Source organism: Anser brachyrhynchus (genome assembly GCF_964034855.1).
Source record: "Anser brachyrhynchus genome assembly, chromosome: 10".
In the NCBI taxonomy this organism is placed as follows: domain Eukaryota; kingdom Metazoa; phylum Chordata; class Aves; order Anseriformes; family Anatidae; genus Anser; species Anser brachyrhynchus.
This window is the reverse complement of record NC_137705.1, coordinates 14,546,863-14,568,749: the sequence shown is the minus strand read 5'-3', so window position 1 is coordinate 14,568,749 and position 21,887 is coordinate 14,546,863. Positions and strand designations below refer to the sequence as shown.

General features: G+C 39.7%; 1 long non-coding RNA gene across 1 annotated transcript in view; it reads right to left on the bottom strand.

Annotated features, from left to right (window-relative positions):
- Positions 1–21,887, bottom strand: part of LOC308200385 — a 191,363-nt gene that overhangs the window by 108,952 nt on the left and 60,524 nt on the right. The window contains exons 10-13 of the long non-coding RNA XR_013955582.1: positions 19,361–19,686; positions 18,573–18,654; positions 8,213–8,307; positions 7,784–8,058 (exon numbers count right to left, since the gene is read on the bottom strand). This is a non-coding gene — a long non-coding RNA (uncharacterized lncRNA). The remainder of the gene's footprint in view (positions 1–7,783; positions 8,059–8,212; positions 8,308–18,572; positions 18,655–19,360; positions 19,687–21,887) is intronic.

Genomic DNA, 21,887 nt, shown 5'->3' with positions numbered 1-21,887 from the left:
CTGTACTCATCAGTGCTTGAGGAACTGCATTTGCTATAGAAAGACCAAAAACTATGACTAAGAAACAAAAACAGAACCAGAAGGGAGCGATCTTGTTAAAATTCAAACAATGACAACACACTGAGGGTAGGCCAGAATCTGACACTCCAGCTGTGAATTCCCATCCTCGCTCAGTACTTGGAGCCACATGATGAATCCAGCCAGCTTCCACCACTCACAAGACAATATCTACCCTTGCATCTGACTCAGCAGTTGCGGTCCACTTCAGCACCCAAAGCACCACAGCACTTAAAAGACATAGTTGCAAATTCTGCTGTAACTTACACCAGACCCTGGAGGGACCGGTTGCCCACTGACCACCAGCTACTTTTATGCTGAGTGCCTGGAAAATGGGCTCCTGCTTTAACGTGAACTAGAATTTCAGCACCTTTCACTGTCCTCCTAAACTTGTCACAGTGGTTCCTCAAGATTCCTGGCTACAAAAGCAACGCAAAAGGTATTTTGTGACTACATCATCAGCTTTTTATTGTGGAGATGAGCATATTGGCCAGACAAGAATGCCACAGCTTCACCAACACACTTCCAGCTCAACAGCCTCCACCTCCCACTTTAGCTGCAGCATGAGATCTCTGGGAGGGCACAACCAGATCAAGACAGGCTGTGGGAAAGCAGCTTGTGCCAGGAGATGATGGACAAAATGACGACTACTACATCAGCACGTAGCCACAAGTTGCTATTTTCTCCAGACACAGTTCTTACTGAGAACAAAGTCACCAACACGTTAAAAGCACGAGAGGATGTGATCATTACATTAAAACTGCAGAACTATTTGCTGCTTCTTTTGCTGTATTAGGCTCTTCTCTAAGATGAATATACTAAATTAAAAAATAACTGCAATTACCTTTTGAGTCATCTTTTTCTTTGGGGAACTTTTTTCAAACTTCTATGTAAAAAACCACCTAACATCAGCATGGCTTGTCCTATCCCCATCAGCATTCCTTACATAGGAATACCTGCCCCTGACACCTTCAGCAAAGAAAGCCGGTCAAGAACAGTCCTTCCTACCTCTAACTTTCCATGCAAGGAGTACAACTTTCTCTACTCCCAGTCTCACATTTTTTGCTCAGCCTTCCAAATTTCTTGGCAAAACTCAGTCATTGCCTAGCTCTCCTGAGCTCACTTGGCTTGCACTAAGTCAGAACGTGGCTAAGACACCGACTTCTCTCTGCAGTCTTTCCTACCTATGCACTGCACCCATCCCAGGAGCAGGTGAAAACACTGCAACGACCAATTACTATAATGAAAACATATTCCAAACATGGTAGAAATGCATGCAGAATAACCAGAATTAAATGAATTAATGTGCTAGGAAGACTAATAAAGTAATTATAACATGAAAAGTATGAAAGGTATAGAGAAAGAAAAAGCTCTGAAGCGGATCTCTGAAGTCTCTATCAGGTGCTAAGAATGAGGAATACCACCAACTGGCCACCGTTGGTAACAGGTACCACGGAACATCTGGAACTCATGGGAACACCTGCATACAAACTCTCATGCTTCAGGAATGATTTAGCAATACACACTGATACTGGGAAATGATTCCCTTTTTTCCCCCATTTTTTTGCTGTTAAGAAAAGTTTACAGCAGAAAAACCCTCTTAGATTAATTGCAGGATTGATCTAATGATTCTCCTATGCAGGTCTCATTGATCAGCTCCGCTAACAACAAGCCCTGTTGACATTTTATAGAACCACCAGAAATACAACAGAAGAGGAATTATGAACCCTCAAGTAAGGGGATTTCATTGTTGTAAACTGTGTGGCCATAAAGAATGAAATGCAGTGGTAAGAAGCAAGCGCTTTTAAATGCAGGGCTTGCAGGCCAGATCAGGTCTGGATAGCTCTGGAAACATTATCTGTCAGCACTCATCAACTACACCTTACCTTAAAACACCATTCATGCAGCTGGCAGTTACAGCTGCTCTGGAATAGAAAGGAGGAAGAGGAAAGGAAAGAGCAAGGTATTGCTACACACTACTGAGAGCATTCTGAAAGATCACACAGTGCACACGCTCTCCTATTTATGTGAGGTTTTTCAAAAAAAAATTCGGCAGCTTGAGCTAATTCAACTCCCACAATCCTTGTTTTAAGAGGATTCTTCAGGAGCTATACAGTCTGATTCTACTAAGAAAGTTTAATAAGGCACTTTAAAGATGTGAAATGTAAGCAGAAAAAATTTGCTTGCATTCATTCTGATAGAGCTCCTCCAGAAAAAGCACTGATAATGTGTAATACTGTACAGCTCTCCATTTTAGGTAACACTAAAACTTACAATTTGAGTGTAGGGCTGCTATCGGCATGAGCTCATAGCCATTGCATTGCAAACAGCATAACTGCTTATGCTGACACGTGCTTGCTGTCTTCAGAAGCGCATTGAGTATTATGTATCACGTTGGATTTTGCTACTGTGCTAGTTACTAGCAACCAAAATCTCATGCAGTACGATAGTTGCCAAGGTAACTACTCATCCAGAGGGAAGATGAAATCTTACTACAGTCTGTGCGCTCTCTCATCTAAGAGAACATCTGCCCTAGGTAATTTAGGCACCCTGTAAATCTGAGGGTATCTCCATGCTTTAATATCCTCAACTGAAACCTACCAGTCTGGTGGTTGCTCAGGGAAAGGGCCACTCTGCACAGATTTAGGAATTCTGGATCATCTGCATCACAGAACTTCGGCTCTAACAGAGCTCCCCCTGACCGTGCGAACATTACTTTGCTTCAGCCTGCAGAATGGAAACCAGGATTACCTTGGGGAAGGCAATAAAATTGTCTGATGAAATTTTGAGCATCTGAAGTGCAATGTAAGTTTTTCTTGACAGAATTTTTGAGTTATAATGCACCTGGAACTGTACAAAACAACGTTAACCACCGAATTTTCTGAAAAGAGTGCAGAAGAGGGTCTAAGATTATCTACGTGTCTGTGGAGCAAGGTCCTTTACACACTGCTGGTAACAACCTTCCAAAGGCAACAGGTGCAGCAGCAAATACAAGGGATGTAACACAGTTTTGCAGCCCCTGAGAATCATTCAGGATGTCCTCCTGTCTTATGTTGCTGTCAACTACACTGCAAGCACGGTGCTTATTTTGTCGATCGAAACAAAGGCACCTCCATTAGCTTATGTCAAAAGGCATCTCAGCCAAGCAAAGAGGTTGAGCAGGAGTTTGTTAGTGCAGAGGTGTGAGTAAGGGCTGCCGAAGCTGAAGTGCATAATCCATAATTTGTATTTGAATAAAAATCTTCAATTTTTAATCTATGTACCAAGAAATCAAATACAGACCTTGAGTACAGAAACGTTTTCCCAATAGCCACAAGGTTTATTGACTGAAGTTAAGCCTTACTCCAGCTCTAAATTGCATAATGTAATGTGCTTGCAAGGGAGACGTAACTATTGGTGTTCAAATGGTAACTGCTTTTACAAATTATTAGACTAGCTGCAGGAAATCTGTTTGAAAAAATCCAGCGTTGATCAACAGATTTCTGTCATAACCACTGACAATTTGGTGCAAGAGACTTGAGATAAACGAACATAGGCTGTTCCATACTAATAGTCAGATATCGGATATACAGAGCTGGACAAAGAATTACCCAAGGCTCGAGAACTTGTACAGAAGTATGTGCATACTTCTGTGCTTCCTTAACTATCAAATTATTGGGTATTCTTACTCCTACTCTCCTTTCTTTGCAGTCCACATAGCAACAAACCAACCAACACTAGTTTTCCATTGCAACAATCCTTAATACGCAGATTGCCTTTTATTTTAAGGACATTATCCCCTCTTGGGGACTTGAACTACTGCATCCTAACAGAGGAAATGAAATAGAAAAATAAGCCAACAAGAAAAAATTAAAGCAATCACATAGCAAGGAAGAAAAAAAAAAAAAAAAGAAAGAACCAAACCCATGTATCCCATCAGGAAGCTAGAAAAAAGCTTAAAATTCAATCCATATACTACACTTCTAAAGGTTCAGAAGTCACAGTTGAGGCTACCGAGTGCTTCCATGAGATCCATTAAGGTTTTTTTATTTTTTTTTGGCTAAATTTTTTTAGCCAAACAATTCACTCCGTGTTCTTACAAGTGAAAATGTAGCCAGCATTATCACCTGGGTGGAAATTCATCTTCACCTCAAACCTTCTTCACACTAGAAAACAGAACTTCCACGACTAAAATCCTTCTACTGATAATCTTTAGGATTTGCTGGTAATATGGCTCTACCCACAAGCAATACTTGAGGTTACTGTCAACATTTTGCATAGACTGGCCTAACTTATCCCCTGTTTTCCTCATTCATCTCTTCTATGTTTTTTTAAGGGGACAGATCCAGTAGTCCAGTCTCCGTCAATAGCCCTAGCAAAACTGGGGTGGAATAAGTCTAAAAAAGCTCTAAAGCTGTTGTAATAGAATGAGACATTTTCATTCTTTATGGCAGGAGAAGTTACATGACACAGCAGATAAAATCCTAAAGAAAATCATATTGTTTAAAATTTATTGATTATTAAGCCATATAAAAGTAGAAGGCATCTCAACTGACAAGCTAATGCCAAATCAAGTGTCAGCCCTGAATACTTAAAATGCTTTTAGTTTTCTTCAGAGAATAACACAGTATGCCTACAAAGAGCAAGTAACAAAATGAGATAATCATTTATCCAAACTAAAAGCGCATGTGTGTAATAAACATTAAAAGGGCATGCACTGATCCATATATTAATCAGATTTATAACAGACCAATTTTTCTCTCCCTGGGGTGCGAAGAACAAGGTTATGAATCACAACATGAATACTTAAAGATCACACTTGAATAACCTAATTGTGTACAACAATGATAGGATGAAAGGAAACTTAATCAAATGCTGAACTGTTTTTAGATTTCATCCTCTTAAATACAGTTTTGTGTCATGACTCTAATAAATTATTTGGATAGAAACAAATGTCGGTTTACCTTATTAACATCCCAAGCTTCCTATGCCTATTTTCTCCTTGTTTTATCTCCTCTTTTGAATAGAAATAAACACTGTAACACAGAAAACCTTCACATTTTAATGTAAGTTTTGATTCTCTTCTGTACAAATCACATATACTTTTTTTTTTTAAGAATAAATTTAATGCCTTTTCGAGAAACTAGAGTTTTGCTACATTCAAAAACTGTCAGCCAATCTTTAAATATTTATCTTTGAATTCCCCTGGTTGCATGTACTTGGGAATGTTTTCATAAATACATCAATAACTGTCTTGTACAGCTCATTAAGAAAGCTTTTTATCCTTTAGTGTAATAGTTCAGTTTACAGTTGCCTGTGAATCATTTTCACGGACTTCCATTAAGCATGCCCTTCAAACTGCAATTATTTGTCAAATTTTGTATATATGGAAGCAATCACCAGAGAAGGCGTGAAAGCTGAGAAGATGCATAAACATTTGGGACCAGAAATTGGCCCACCTCCAGCAGTGCACTTTCTCCTCTAACACAGGCTCTGCAGAGTACAAGACAGACCTAATGGATCAACCTATGCAAGACAGGCAGGTTGTCCAAAGGGTAGGGTGGGCAGACTGGTTTACATTAACCAAGACTGGACACCCTGAATTCCCTCGTCTGTCAGCTGCTGCCATTGCTGGTGGCACAGTGGCATTGTTCTGCCTTGGAGAAGAGGAAAAATCCCAACTGTGGAGAGACCAGTGGAGGTACACACTTACATCCTAGCTGGGCAAGTTAGTTTGCATTTCAGCGGGGATGGCAAAACGCACGTTCTTACCTACACTATGTTGAAGTACTAGCTATGAACACTGTTGAAAACATTCTCCAGATTTCACACACATGCATATGCAAATACATGGATTGGTTTGGATTTACTGTACTTACATAGGAGTGGCTAAGAGCTACAGGATTGATACACCAACAAAATCTCAGTTCACTAATGCCAAAATCTCACCCACATCAAAATGTCTACCAACATGTTTCTGCCAGTGCTGACTGAACACAACAGCATACCATTTAAATCAGCAGACCAAAACCAAGTAAGATACAAACAGAGAAGTGATTCTACTTACCAGACTAGGAATCCTGCTTTTAGGCACATTCTGCATATGCAGGGACACCACTGAAATTACTGTCAGGCTATTAAGACAGCCACATACTTCATTCAAATTTCAATTACATTGGCCCATATATGCCAAAAAGATGTCACAGTCTGCCTATCGCATATCCAATCTGTAAGGGCAACTCAGCACAGATACTGCAAGATGAGATTAAAGGTGGATAACCTAGTGGCATCCATGCCTTTGACATCTCACCAGGCTGGTAGAGAAAGTTTCTACTTTCAAATGCCAGGAGAAAGGCTATGTTACAGTGAGCCAAAAAAATATGCAACAGGTTTAAAACATCAGTCCACTGCGCTAACAACAGTGAGCGTCTACAAAGCACTCTGTAAGGGAAACGTAGGACAAACAATAGCACCCAAGGCTACACTTGACTGATCCATCTAGTGAAGACAGATGTTAATGATGTTATAGAAATGGTAAGGTGAATAAAGAAAGAATTGCAGATTATTTTCTTCCAAGTGGGCGGTGCTCTTGCTGCAACAGCAGCCAAGAACAAATATTAGTGGCTTACCAGCACCCATAAACAACTTAAAGCTGTAAGAACAAATTAGATTACTTACCTGAGTTGCGTACTCTGACCCGCTGCTGGTGAAATCAATTAAATATTTCACTGTCAAAACTTTCCTTCTTAAAGGGCTGTGGGTTAAAAGAAGTTAACCTATATTTTCTATTATTGTTAAAGCAAATGCATTTCTGAATGTCAGCCTCACAAAACAAAACACTTTTGTAGATCTACAGAATACATTTCAACACACGGATATGTCTGCTGTAGTTTGTCACAGTTTAGCATCACACACTGCATTTCTCAAAGTATCAAAGCAATTTGTGATTAATGTTATAAATACCAAAGGATATCCATAAGGATTTTCCACATTCTGAAAAACAGTACTGCAATTTAATTCTACAGCATGCTTAAGTTATAAAACTAGATATGGGACACCAATCAGTTATCTATAAACTAAAATACTACTAACGCTTTTAGCAATACTAGGGAGTGACAGAAGGAATTTTGTCCAGTTACAATGCTGAAGAATAAAGGTGATGATGTGGTGACTGGTGCTACTTGCATTGTGCGCACATTGCTGAGTACTTCCTTCATTCTGATACTACTGATAGATTTCATTGCCCCTCACATATTCATGAAGGCAGAGCTGATGGATAATAGAAGGTAAAACTGGAGATTAAAGGAAAAAACTTGTTCAAAAGTGGCAGAAAACCTACTTTGCTGGCTTCCAAGGAGGTTTTTGTGTTTCTTTGAGCTAGTCTAAAAACAGGTAACTCCATTTTTTTTATATTGTTATTATTGTTAAATAGACCACATCTGAAACAGTGATAGCGTGTTTTTAAACACTCCTTGACATCCAGTGCTGCCACAGATTTTATTATTTGCTTTTCACAAATGAGCAGGTGGAGGAAGGAACTTCATACTGTAACACATCTCCCAATCTCCCTAGCTATGCCGGTAGCTGTTTTTTTTTTCCTTGAATACTGTAAGAGTAAATCTAATTACCATGTGCTTTGAGGAACTGCAAAGAAGTGATACCCATTACTAACAACTGCTGTCGATAGAATTTTTTTCTGTAGCATGAACAGGAGCTTTTCGTCTTGTACAGCATTAAAAGCTCTTACCTGTGTTCCAAAATTCCAGCAGCATTTCAATGCACAGCAACGCAGCTTTCATGGCAACAACTCTGTACCCATGGCTCTGTAGCCTTGTGCTGTAGGAGGCAGGGATCTCTCAAACTCAGAAACAAAGCAATGACCTAGCAGAGCAACAGTGCGTATCCAGAGATGCTGATGGAAGCAGCAAGCAGGAGCACTGAGCACTGCAGCTTTCATAAGTCTGGCGATCCTGCAGGCTCTCAAGCAGTTGTTGGCAATGTCCTCAGTGCCACTGGGCACATCTGGAAAAAAAAAATCAGAACTCGGTATCCCAGCAATGCACTGGGAGACTGAGATCTAGTATCAAAGCTAAAAATACAGGCATGTGTGTGTGTGCGTGTGTGTGTAAGAAACTGGTTTAGATCTCGACTTGAAATTTTTCTGAAGTGAACTTACTCTTGTAACTTGAAACTCTTCTCCACATCATTTGTGCTTTGTCCAGCTCTGGTTGAAATTTCATCTCTAGGACAGAGGTTAGCCTTTACATGCATCTAAAAGGGAAAAAAAATCAATAACTAGCATAATTTAATCTGCCATGAGCTTCTTTGTAAGAATTCAAATTCACATTCAAAGCTGTCTGCAAATTTGAAGTATGTATTATTTATTAGTCCTACAGAGTTGAATAATGATCTTCTTGCTACGGAGTAGTGTTTACAGAAGGTTCACAGTGTAAAAGAGGAAAAACTGCACCTGAAGAAAGCTACATTTTCCTACTGTTAATTTCCTTCTAAGAGACAGGGTCATGGCACCATTGTTCTGCACTACAAAGCCTCTCAGATCTATATGCAAACATTGTGTGAACAGTATCCTTGTGTGTATAAGCCTGATACTCACACAGAAATACGCTCAGAATCAACCTACAGCCTCGGTGCTTAGCTATAAATTTCCAGCAAGCTGTAGTGCTTAGAGTTGGAATACGTAGGTAGGATCTCCCAACAGCCACATCCTGCAACAACTTGCCCAAGGAGGCCTAAGCCATTCTTCCCAGGCTGCCATTGCTAATGGCCATGGAGCCATGCACAAGGTGACAAGAGTAGAAAAGTCTTGCCTAAAGCTGTTTTTATAGAGTAAGGCTCAAGGTCCCATTAAGCTTCCTGATCTGAACCAGAGCATGTCTGGACAGTTCGGAATCATTTCCACAAGGACTGCATCACAGTAGCATTAGTGCTTAGCAAATCCCTATCACCTCTCTCAGAATACATTTCTTTCCCAGCTGCTTCTGCTTTTTAACAGAGCTGGTATTTTATTTAGGGGGAGGGAATGAGGAGAGTGAGGATTTTATTTGTTGGTTTTATTTGCTTTGCCTACATATTGAATTGCTGGCAAGATTACTCCAGAATCTCCACAGAACATGTGTTGTGGCAATTATTACAGTGGTAAACTACATAACACTTCAGAAGCTTCCTTCCAAAGTAAACAGGCAGCCTCCATAACCTGATGTTACTTTCCATATCCAAAGCTGCATGACTCAAGAGCCACCCCGCATGCAACTTTTCCTTGCACTGAGTTCCTGGTCACAAAAATCTCTCAAATGACTAACAAATAACTCCAGTTACTCAGGTGTTGTCTTAACAGAGCCTCTTGGAGCCCCTCTGGCCCTGGGCCTATTTCTGATTTCCTGTGAAGCAGGAATTGAACTGTTCCACATCGCAACGATTCCTGCAGCTTTACCGATGCTTCCCCCAGGATGCCGAACACCCTGCAAGGTTCTGCACGCTGGCTGCTTGGTTTGACATGTCAAGCACCTTGAAGGATTGCAGCCACAGCCCCGAGGCTGTAAATTTCTTCAAGTGTGTTTGTTCCATATGTTCAAGCGTTACACAGAAATTCAATGACCTATACATATTATACAATGCGATAAAGCATTCAACCCAGCCATTACTGCATATCAGCTAAAGGGATATAAATTCTTCTAGACTAGTTAGGAGAAAAAGGCATCTCTTTTTGGTTTGTGCTCTACACAGGATGTTCTGGAGATTTTACACTGTCAGTATGAAGTAAGTTGCTGCACAGTCCAGCAGAGTTGATGCACTTGTGTACAGCTTCTACGTTATTTTCCACACCTATCCCAAAATGAAACGCCGTATACAGAGACTTGCACTTTATTGCTTAATTCATCACTTCCGCAGCCGCGATTGCTGGTGAAGCTGGTGACACCACATCGAGCAGCCTATCGCACTCTCCCCTAAAACCAGCAGCAGGATCATTGCTTTGTTTCACTACAATTGTGCACATCAAATGATCCTTTTTATATCCTTTTTCTTCAACAACTGCACTGTATCTGAGAAACCTTTTATTCCTCATACTATGTCAAATGATTAATGCACTAGCCATGCTATCAAGAATTACATTGAAACGTACAGGTTGCAGTGGCACAAACATGTAGTTACAGCATAATTCTCTGCAACAAATTCAGTGAAATTTAATCATACTGCACAGTTGTACCGTAGAAAAACCAGCTGAGTGCTACTATGATCTAACTCGCAGCTTCAGGTAACGCTAACCAAAACCATCTATTATTAGGATCCACAAATGCAATGTGAAACCATTACTGAGAAGTTAATCTTCCTCTGAAGACTAAAAAAAAAATGACAAAAGGTTGTGGGAGCTGCAAAACGCCAAAAGGTAAATTGAACCTTTAAAGGAGGAATATACAGTAGAACATAGGAACAAGTTCAGGACCGTACATACAACCAGATAGACAACTCCATTGTATGTTAACCTGGACAGAAACCAAATCAAACAAAACAAAAAGCAGGTAATCATTATAGCTTCATATTTCTAAGATTAATTAGACTTTGGGTTATCTTGATAAGGTGCTCTTCTGCAAACTTCAGTCTTCTTTATTTTGCCTGGAAAGTGTATAATATCAGCCACACTATGCAAATGTAAGGTTTCTCTACAAAGTGCCATGGGAGAAATTTTATACTGCATTTACCATCATCTTATTTCTATGATTCTTCCACTTTGCAGTTTCAGTGATGAACTAATGCTCACTTGGAATGTGACTGTTTTTTAAAACAGCCAAGTATCACCTCTTCTATAGAAGCAAAGCAACATGGTTTTAATTCAATGTAGACTTCATGACAATCTGTTGCTTTTGAATAAGCAGAAAAATAAATTAGTCATGTGCAGTGCTTTGGAAGCAGAAATGATCATTCTAAAGCCAAGACCATTAATAAGCATTCACAGCCTTACAAATGAATAATTGTAGGGAACCCAAAGGCTGGCCTGAATTTGCAGCATCACTTTAAATATATTATTTAGTCAACAAATTTACTAGAATGTAGGACACAACAAATTCAAAGAAAAATAGATATTAGATGACACTTTTTGAATTCGCATCAAACCTATCTAGCTTAGCTTTCCATATTTTCTCCATAGCACAGATCATATTAATCCGTTGTGTTGCTTTCAGAGCCAAGTTATTCTCTACGTTTGACATATTTCAGGTTTACAGTTGTGTGACAAAAAATGTCTGCTTGCTTTGTTGACTTGAACAAAGTTATTCTAGGAATGAATTTGGTGTGTTGCATTTTAGCATTCAAAATATATTCAATGCAGAAATTGTGCATTGATAATGAGATTTAATATCAATGTTCTAATCCGGACTATTTTTAAGGAGTATGAATACTTCTCGTCTCATCTGTTCTGTTTCAGCTGAATCTCTTTTGATTCATTTACTGATCTCCAGAGGAGGTGGCAATGTTGCTACCTCCTGCTTTTTTCAAACCCCACATGATCCAAAACCAGGAGAAACAATGCACATATTCACCTCCTTCATAATGCCGGTGAACATAGCCTATGTAAATGCTTTGTGAATATCTTACCCATCCTCCTGCCCATACAACATTGTTCCTAGAAATCTATTTGCTACTATCAATTTTTCTTGTGTCAAGCACTAGGTCTTTGAGACCGGCATTCTATCTCAATAATCACGGTGTTGAAGTCTTTTTCCCCTATTATTGCTTTAATCTTTCTTTTCCTTCCAATTTATCTGTTTCTTCTTCTCATGCTTCTTTGCTTATGTCTTCCTAACTACGGGAGTGAATGGCAGAAGGCTGTTCTGATCTGAGCTGTACTCATGCTTAAGCTATTTCTACCCAAGTCACGCCTGTTAGCTATTTTTCCCAGTAGTTTCCCAATAGTCTAAAACAGTTGCGATGTGGCCAGGTTTGTTCATTTCATTCATAAAGCATTTCAAACCCTGCTCTGTGACTATTTGTTTCTGAGTAAAGCAGCACTATCTCATATAAACAGCATGAGCCCTACTACTAGTGGATGGGTTTTTAACTCCAGATTTAAAGGTAACGACTAATGACTTGGAACAGCCCCCTGCATATTTTAGCAAGGCATTTCATTTTAACTTACAGTAATACTTCAGCACAAAAGTAAACTAATTGCATTAAAGGGCGCAAAATGATGTCTTAGTAATGAGATTTCACCTTCTATTCTAGCATTTTTTAAAAACCTTGTAGAGAAATGAATTTTCACCATTTTTGTGAAAATTATTGGTAACAGGATCTCTTGTACCGATAAAGCTTTATATAGCACAGGAGATGGGTACATTTAGCCCATTTTTGAGGAAAAAAAATAGTACGTGTGCTCCTGCTTCATTCTGCTTTCACACTACTTACAGATTCAGGTAATAGTTTCCTGCAGAAATGACTTTCCTGATTTTTGACCAGCTGGCCGGTCACAAAGTGCTGACTCCTCTATTGGCTCCAGGTGTTAAATTTCATTAAGACAGGTGGTATATGATTAGCTGAATAGCACAAATGGTAAAGCTGCTGCAGGAATGCTACAAGATCCAGCAAGAGAGGGGTGTGCTCTGAAGAACAATCCTGTTTGCCAGTTGTTGGCAAAGATCGTGCAATTCTGTATCCTGTGCCACCTCACTGCATCTGAACTGTACATGGTATGAAACGAGACCACTAAACACTTCTCATTTTCTATTCATACTGTGGTAAACCAAAGCCTAAATATAATATAGCAGTCACCATTAGGAAGCTTGACACCGACTGTCTTAGCAACTTCAGTTACCATGGCATCTCCTTATATAATGCCACTCTCTTAGATCTACTGTAGAATAGTGAATACAGGGTTTTATAGCTTTTATGCTCATTCCTGTAACATATAAAGAAAAAAAAAGAAAAAATCCAGAACATCCATTATTTAACAAAGCACGTTTCTGTGAGTTTCCTAGAATAAGCATCTGAAATGTTTGCATAGTGATAAACCCTTTAAATTTCAATAAGAAAAGGCAAATATCACCCTAAGACATCTGTGCCTAAATTTGTAGTTAGTGATTTTTTTGGCTGTCCAAATGAAGACATTAGAAGTGGAACATATTTCCAAATTACTGAGTACACAACCTCAGAACACTTACCCAAACTGCCGGGTTAAAAAGTCAAAAGCACAGACTTGCAGATTTGCCACTCACTTGAACTGACAGCTAAGAGGGAAACAAGCAAACCAATTCAAACACTCCAATACCTAAAATATATTAATTCCTAACATAATGACTTATGAATAATGAAGACTTGGAAAAATTACATCAAAACAAACAATTTAAAAGACAGAGTGAAAAGAAATGTTATGAGCATCTACAATTCTTTAAGTCAGAGACTTGCAAATCTAACCAAAATGTGTGACTAATTCCAATTTCAGACATTCATATTTTCAGTCTTTTTTAATAGCTCATTTTCACTCCCACATATGGGCTTGTTTAATAGTCCTTATACTTTAGTAATTTATAGCAACAATCTTACAGAATTACTACCAGGACAGGAATTTAAAAGAACATCCATGCAACAGGAAAATGTCATGCAGCAGAATACCTCAGCCTGTGCCTGGCACAGTTTGACATTGGAATCATAACTGCTGTTTGATTAACATATTTCTGAACCTCACCTTAATTTGTCTTAGCTCCCAGTTCACAAAGTTACAAATTTCTCCTCTGGAGCTTTTGGTCGCAAACAAAGAGAGATCACCATTCATAGAGCTGGAAGGGGAACTTCAAAAGCCAAATGCAGATGGTACTACAGGCGCGGCTGTACAATTTCGGTATGTTTTCTGTGGCACTTACCAGAGATTACGTTCTATGCCATTTAGCTGTATATTTAAGAGTAGATTCTGAATTGGTGGTAACAAACAGTAAATGAATGAATGGTTACTATCTAACACTGCAGTTGTACTTGATTAAAGCTTATTTAATACTGCCTGTGCACTGGATTCTTTCAGCTTTCTTGTCCTTACATAACGTGCTCAGCATTCTGCAAAAACTCCGCACACAACATCCCTGAAGAGTGCTGGCTTCAGCACAGACGGTATAGGCCCTGGGCTCCCAACCAAGGCTTCGGTGCCAAAATCAGAACCCGTGGGTGAGAGCTACCCAGGGCAGTTGATGAAGGACCACGGACTGCAGCCGAGGCTCCGCAAGCCGTGCCTGCAGACTTGAGCCTCGGGCATGAGGCTTGACTGCCCTCAGGACAGTTTTTTCTCTTCAGATTGCCACCAGGCAGGAAGTGAGCAGCCTACAAAGAACTTACATGTATATTTACAGCCATTACGTGTACAAGAAGATCCACGAAGGCACTTCACAGCAGCCCACGTGATTTTTCTTGTCCTTGACACCATCCATGCTCAACGTCTACAGCCTGGTCCCCAGCCAATTTGAAAAGACCTTGCACGAAGCCTATGATACACCTTCTCTCTTAATGGCTTTGCTTTGTGCTTTATTGAAGTTATTTGCTGGTGAAATTTAGCATTTGTAGGCCTCTTGTTATTTTCCTGAAAAAAAGTTAGATCTGCATGCAGGTGATCTGCATCAGCTACAGGCCTGATTACAACATAAATACCACTGACAAGTTCCTAAGCATACAACAAGCAATGATCTGTACACCCCTATGACTTAGACAATCAATAGGCCTGTCTAAGACTCATTTACAGAGCAATTGTCATGGGTGGCTGATTGGCCAGTGGTTAAAATTGAATTTAGGCTTCCTATAATTCAGAGCACAATCTATTTAACTTCATATTAAATGACAGATTATATTTTCCAACTATCTCATGCAACCTTCTTGCCACATGTCACAGCAGCAATCAGGTTCAAGGCTGGTTTGGGTTTTAAAAAAAAATGTTTTTGACAAAACCTTCCACCTGAAATCTGGACTTCTGCATTGCTTAGCAGCTATCACAGCCTGCAATCAAATTTGTAAGTCTGGGGTTTCAGGTTCCTTTGTTTTGCCCCCCCCCCACCCCCCCCCCCCCTTTTTTTTTGCTTATCTGCAAGCCTTTAGGAACAAGAAAACTGCCTGCACGTGACCAAGTACACAACTGTATATTCACAAAACAGAAAATGGATGGCTATGCCACAGTTGGTCATTAGTTGTCAAGAAGGTTAAGATCAATCCAGCCTCCTGGCTGGGAGACTACCATGTCTCAAACTCCACGCGGCCTGGTGGTGCCCATCCGGACATCTGCACGTGGCCTGGTTCCTCTGTCATTCTGCTCCAGCTGAGCGATGCTGGCCCTCCCCTGGCACACTGCCACCTCCAGCCATGTGGAAGTAGCTCTTGAAGTTCCCAGCCACGGGAACCGAGTGCTGCTGCAAGTCTCTCAGATGCCTGCAGCTGGATACCAGTAAGTTATTCACAGAGCTCAGGGAAACTGCGAGCAAGGCAGGACGCCTAGAGACAGTCCTATGCTCCTTCCTGATAGCCTACAGGTCAGAGCCTTGCTGCTGAAATTAAGGGACCTTGCACAAGTCTTCCATCTGCATAGTGTACCATAGTGTACTGTTTTTTCACCTCCCTTTTCTTCCCCCATCTTTTCCTCAGAAAAGAAAGCTGAAGCCACAAAGCAAAGTAGAAGCAGGAAGAACCTCCTGACACTCACTCCACCTTCTGCTACAAGCCTTGGAGAGCCCTGGGTTGGAGCAACGGCAAATGGGAATGTCTCAGGGGAACCTACCTGCACATATGCCCAGACAAGTTTCAACAAGTCAATACAGTGATGATGCAAATTCAGCTCAGTCCTGGGCTGCAACCAAACTGATCATTCCAACCGTGCTGTTGACTAAAGAGACCCTTCATTCAGTTTGTTGGGGGCTTTCTGCATTCCAGCTCTCACGCTGACAGAAGAGCGGTCATGGCTTTTAGGACTCCCACGATCCACGTATTTTAGAAACTACGGGTAAACTAAGAGCCTCTTCTGACATTGCAAAAGAAGCTTGTATGGCAACAAGTTTTTGACTGAGAATCCCAGTAAGATTTTTTCTTCCCACAACCTTTTCTTTATGTTCTTTAACAGTAACAAAAGAATGTTTTACATTTTTAAGTCAAGAAGAATTGGCTTCAGGTAGGTATTTTACAACAGGATAAAAAAAATGGCCCAGTGTAACTGTATGGCTTCAGAATATCAACCTCTTTGCATCAGCTTTCCTTGCAGCAAAGAAAACATAGCTCAAATCCATGCCTTGCACCTCAAATCTAAAATGCCAAGGTTAATCGGTTTTGAAGAGCCCAATATCTTCAGTCACCCTCCTATTGTCAGCTTCTCACACTGGACAGACTCCAGTTGAAATAAACACCAAATGCATAAGCAACGTTCTACAGAAATCTGAACTGCCTACATTGCTGAGTCTGATTTTGCAGTTGTGTCTTCAACCTTTTACAGAATGAAAGTCACTATAAAAAGCCGTAGCAATGCTGTGCTGTAACAGCAGTACTAACCAACAAGAACTCGGAGCAAGTCATCTGCCTAACTGAATGGACTTTTTTTAATGTAGTTGAACCTCTACAACAAATATTAAAATAAAATATAGGTCACCTACAATGTCTATAACAAACAGGAAATACACTTTTGGGTATGCAAAAGCCCAATCCCTTTAAATTTATAAATGAGTAAGCTCTGGGGAAAAAAACATACCTCACTGGTCCAAAAACCACAGAAAAACTCAGAAGAGAAGTGTTAAAAGTGAATACTTAATGCCAAAGAAAAAGGACAAAATTTTTCCTTTGACTTGCACTGCAGACCATAGCAGAAGTACAGATGAAATGCTTTCATTTTTAAAAAGAACAAAAAGGCCCAGATTCCCCCGCTACAGACTCCATCCCGCATTTCCAACTAACCTACACATGGCATTCCTCTCAAATCAGAGACTATTAAATTATGCCCACAGCTATTCACAAAGCCGGAAAATCAGTCAGATTAATATGGCCTCGAACACTCCAAAAGACATTATTAATGATTTGATGCTGATTGCTGTTGGATGCCTTATAAGTTAACTCACACAAGCTCCAGCCTCTCTGATTTCAGTAGTCATTGAGAATTTTTCTCTTTTCCTCCTTGTGATATGGGAACACTCAATACCTGATCCAGCACTGGAAGTTCCTGTTAAAGCGCGTTACCACACGCATTTATGCCTGTGGCCAGACATGTACGGGGCTGCAGATGCTTAGGAAAAAGGACAGAACTAAGCAAAAACCTTAAAAAAAAAAAAACCACCTTAAAATTGGCTCAGACAAATGTAACAAAATTATATTGATTGTGCTCAACCACAACTTTCTAGTAGGGCTGTTAATAGAACTCTTCCAATTTCTAAATTTCAATAATCTCACATATCTCTAAAAGACTGTACCCACAACAGAAACTCTTCCAATTTTTTATCCAAACTGAGCTATGAAGCTCAGCTGAAGTCCATGTAAACAAAAGCAACCCTCATATTAACTGTATTAACTCATAAGTTTTCTTTTTTTTTTTTTTCCTCTAATATATTTTCTGTTGAATATGCTTTACTGGAATGGATAGCAACTCTGATCTATTCAGGAACGCTTTGCTAGTCTAGAAAAAAAAATACGTCCTAATGAAGGATTTTTCACTGTTGGCTATTAAGGCTTTGAAAAGCTCCAAATTGTCACCAACATTGGAAGGGAAAAAATGGCAAAAATAAATAAAACTTATAAGCACTACAAGAGGCTCTAGAAAAAGGTGATTCCCTCAAATCCTGCCTTGTGCCTACAGAACTGACAGCTGCTTCTCCTGACAGTTTTGGACAGGTAATGAAACTGGATGTCAGAGCAGAGTATTTCCACCCATGCTGCCTCACCAGCTTTCAGGAGCTTTCTGTAGGTATAGAACAACAGGAGGAGTGACTTGGGCAACAAGAACAGTTTTAGGAATGGGAGAAAAGTTACTGATAAACATTTTGGTCTGGCTGAGGAGGTAAAGTTTCTGTTTCAGGGCATTTCAGTCCATCACAACAGTTGCTTAAGGGTCACCAGAATTCAGTGGAAATCAGATCCAAGAGAAATCAAGACTGTGCATGTCCCTTTGCTCATGCTTGGCCCAAATAAGTTCAGCTACTAGAGGAAACAGCAGCAAATCATACCCTTGCCTGCTAAAGGCAATTGAGTTGCTGGAGCTAACAGCTGTCACCAAAGGCTTGGTTACAAATGCTCTGTTGATTGTAAAAATGCCCACAAAGAACCGTCAAGTGGTTGAAACAAAGTCATTCAAACTTTCCATCAAAGTTAAATGTGCTCGCAGTATATTGCAACAACTAAAATGAGTAGTTTTTGCCAGCAGTAATTACTGAGATGCCAAAAATCAAATGATGAATTAGTTCAATAGAAAGTCCAACACAGAGAAGTGAAGGGCAGATTCATCTTATGCAGTGCACATCCTTGCCCAGGACACTGTGTGTTTGCACAGCCTCAGCACATTTCCCCTTGCATGAAGTTTGGCATTGTACCTGCTCGAGGTGAAGGGCACATTTCCTTGCAGAAGCCACCACTTCACTCACTTCTTCCACAGCTCTGATCAAGATGCATTCCCTGAGCGAAACAGGAATAAAAGCATCGTCTCAATCCTGCAGTTAGTAATTCAGTGAACCACAAGCCAGGTCACACACGGGGTGACTGCTGAATCAACTAGCCCATTAGGAGGAATTAAACGGTGCCAGCTTTGCATTCACTGCATGTCTTAGCAAATATCCAATGCTGATGTGCTATATAATGTTTTTTGCTGTTGTTTTTGCTGTTGTTTTTCCTGCAGCGTGCATATTTTAAAGAAAAATATTTTTTCTTCTGCTGTAGATACGATTAGAATTTTAGAAGTAACCCCACTGCACATTTTGTCTAGGTGATGGTTGGAAGAGTGTGGGAAAGGAAAATTTGGAGTTTAAAAATAAATAAAAAAACACTACATTTACTCATTCCTCATGACTGAAAATCTTTTAAGTTAACACAACAAAATACAGTTCATTCAAACAGAGGGATGAACAGAATATCTGTTTTCTTAAGGTTCAGTAAATCAGACCTCACTGCATCTTTCTACTGAACTTCCCAACAGTTGTTGTTACTGCATTTATATTTTATACATTATGTTAGTCCCTAAAGAGGAAGAAAATCCTTAGTGGTCTTTATTGGCTAACTCAGCTCCGATCTTCTTTAAACTACAATTGCTCAGTTTGCAAACCACCTTTCCGGAAAAGAAGAAAAGATTTTTCTCTCTGAGAATTTGTTTGCAGGTTTCACTCACCCACAGGACCGGCCGGGTGAAACCTGCCTGAAGCAGCAGGTCCAAGCAGCACTAAAGAGAGCAGACACAGGGGCGCTACTTTCTTCCAACTGGCAGGAGCTCACTGGCAGCACCAGCAGCAGCACCATATTCTGAGCTGCAAACTACTACTGGTAAGATAAGAGGTCAGCTGCAGCTGTAGAAATCAGTGCATTCTCCCAGCACCTTCTGTACTTCTCTCTTCATGTCCTTGGAGAACACTGTCCATTGTAGTAGTAACACGATGTTTACATGACAATTACTTGTAGATCTCAAAGCTCTTCACAAGAGGCAACAAATATATTATCCTGTTTTCAAGATATGGAAATGAAGTGACTTAAGGAGAATCAGTGGTTATTGCAGGAAAACAATCCAGGTTTCTTGAGTTGTAGTCAAGATGCTTTTACTGTCATAATATTTGTTAAAGCGTTTCAGACAATTGTATATGGATTTGAGCACAAAAACTTACTTAACACACGGGCACATGCCTATACTGTTTACCTCAAGAAAAAGGGTGAATTTTCTCCTATGCGCTCATTAACAATATATAATTATTGTTGTAAAATGCAGTAGTACATAAATATAAATTGTATAGACAAATTTCCACCTCTTAAAAACTTCAGACGCTATTAAAATAAGTCCTACCCTTGCACTGGTATTCGATCAAAAAAGGATCAGGGAGAGGTTACTTCAAGACAAAAACATTTTCAAATAACTCTATAAAAGAGAAAAGGTAAAATACATAGCCCCAAACATACAGCTCTTTAAGAGTTTAAGATAGCTTCATTCACAATATTTCTCCTGAAGATAAAGTGTGCTTTTACATTGTCTTCAATGTCTTTGATTGCAAAATATCAGTACAGATTTTAGAAAAAGTCTGTCTCATTAATAGTCAAATGTTAGATATTGGAATGAAAGCTTCAATGATGCTAGCACTCCAGAGTAATAGAAATGTTTTTATAGCAGTACGGAATACCAAGATCGGTGATTTCTGTACGGTTTTGTAAACCATAACAAAATTTAACAAACTGCCAAAAGGAAAGCTGGGTACTCCTTTGACAGAAAAGGTCTTAGGTAAAGGCTGTTTTATTTTCATGAAAGCACATCTTCGCACAACAAATCTGAGTGAACAATCACAGATACCTGTAAAAACTGTTTTTAAAACAACTACTGTATTTCCAACCAACTACAAAACTATGGTGTAAGTTTAGTCCGCTAATATTTAGCAGTCATAACAGGACAGAATAATAGCTGACCATTGCAACATTACATTTCCTTTCCATGGTGCTAGCAAGACATCAACCATTGCTTCTATGGACTTAGCCTTTACTTATATAAGCGATTAAAAGAACGCACAACAAAACTCATTGATTTCACAAGATGTGACTGCCAAGAAAAATGGCTTTCATCACACTTCATAATAAATTTATCTAAAAAGTCATTTATTTAAAGTATTGGTTCAGAAAGCTCCCTTGAGACATGCCATTTTGATGGCACTCTTTTCATTATTCAAATATAATGAAGTGATTCTGCATGGTTATGCTGGACTATAAATCACCACTGTAAAAAAGGCATGTTCAGCATGTTAACAGACTGAAGATCAGATTTTGAAGAGTGTATTATAACTGCACATGCACTTTATCTCTTGCACATACATACCAGATAGCAGCTCATACTACTTTCCCAAATTCCATCATTATTAAATTTGGGAACTGACAGGGGAGAGAGACTTTAAACAGAGACTATAATTTCGCAGTTGATGTCCAGCGCTACTGCAAACATATCATCTTTATAAAACCTCTCTGTGGTCTTGCACAGCCACCCTGAAATATCAAGTGAAGTCAGCAAAAGAAGAAAGGAGAGTCCTCCAGGTTTTAGAAAAGCTAATTTATAACAATACAGAAGTCAAGTGTAAGACAGGCACAGCCTTGACAGTTCAGAGTGCCTACAAAAGAGAAGCTACCAAGAACACCAGCAGTAGCATTTATCACAACCAACTTCAGGTTAACAAAGAATTAAGCATACATTAATGGCTAGATCTAATCAGCACCTTGAGAAGAAACTGCTCAGCTGATAGGAAAACTCACTTTTAGAGGAGAGTGAAAGGAGTCTAGAAGGACTTGTCTTCTTTCCAAAGCTGATAGGATTTATTTTTTTTTAATCTATACCCAGCTTTTTAACTGAGTAAGCGTCAAATGCTTCTCTAAGGTTGCAAACTAAAACCCAGTGGGGACCTGTTTCACACAGTGGATTATCCAGAGAGAGACTCGTTCCAAACTTACAGGATAAGTTTTTGACCTGAGTCCCAGTCATGCCTCACAGAATTCTGAAGTTTGCAGTTCTCAGCAGAAGCACTTCCCTGCAAGTGGGCAGGTTCCCCTTTGTCAGAGCCACGCCGACCGTAAGAGCACTGAGTTATTTCAAATTGCTGAGAAATTAATTAAAAAGGAAATCTTCTATTATCAACGTAACTTAGGAGTGATATAACTTCTGGGCATAGAAGGAACAA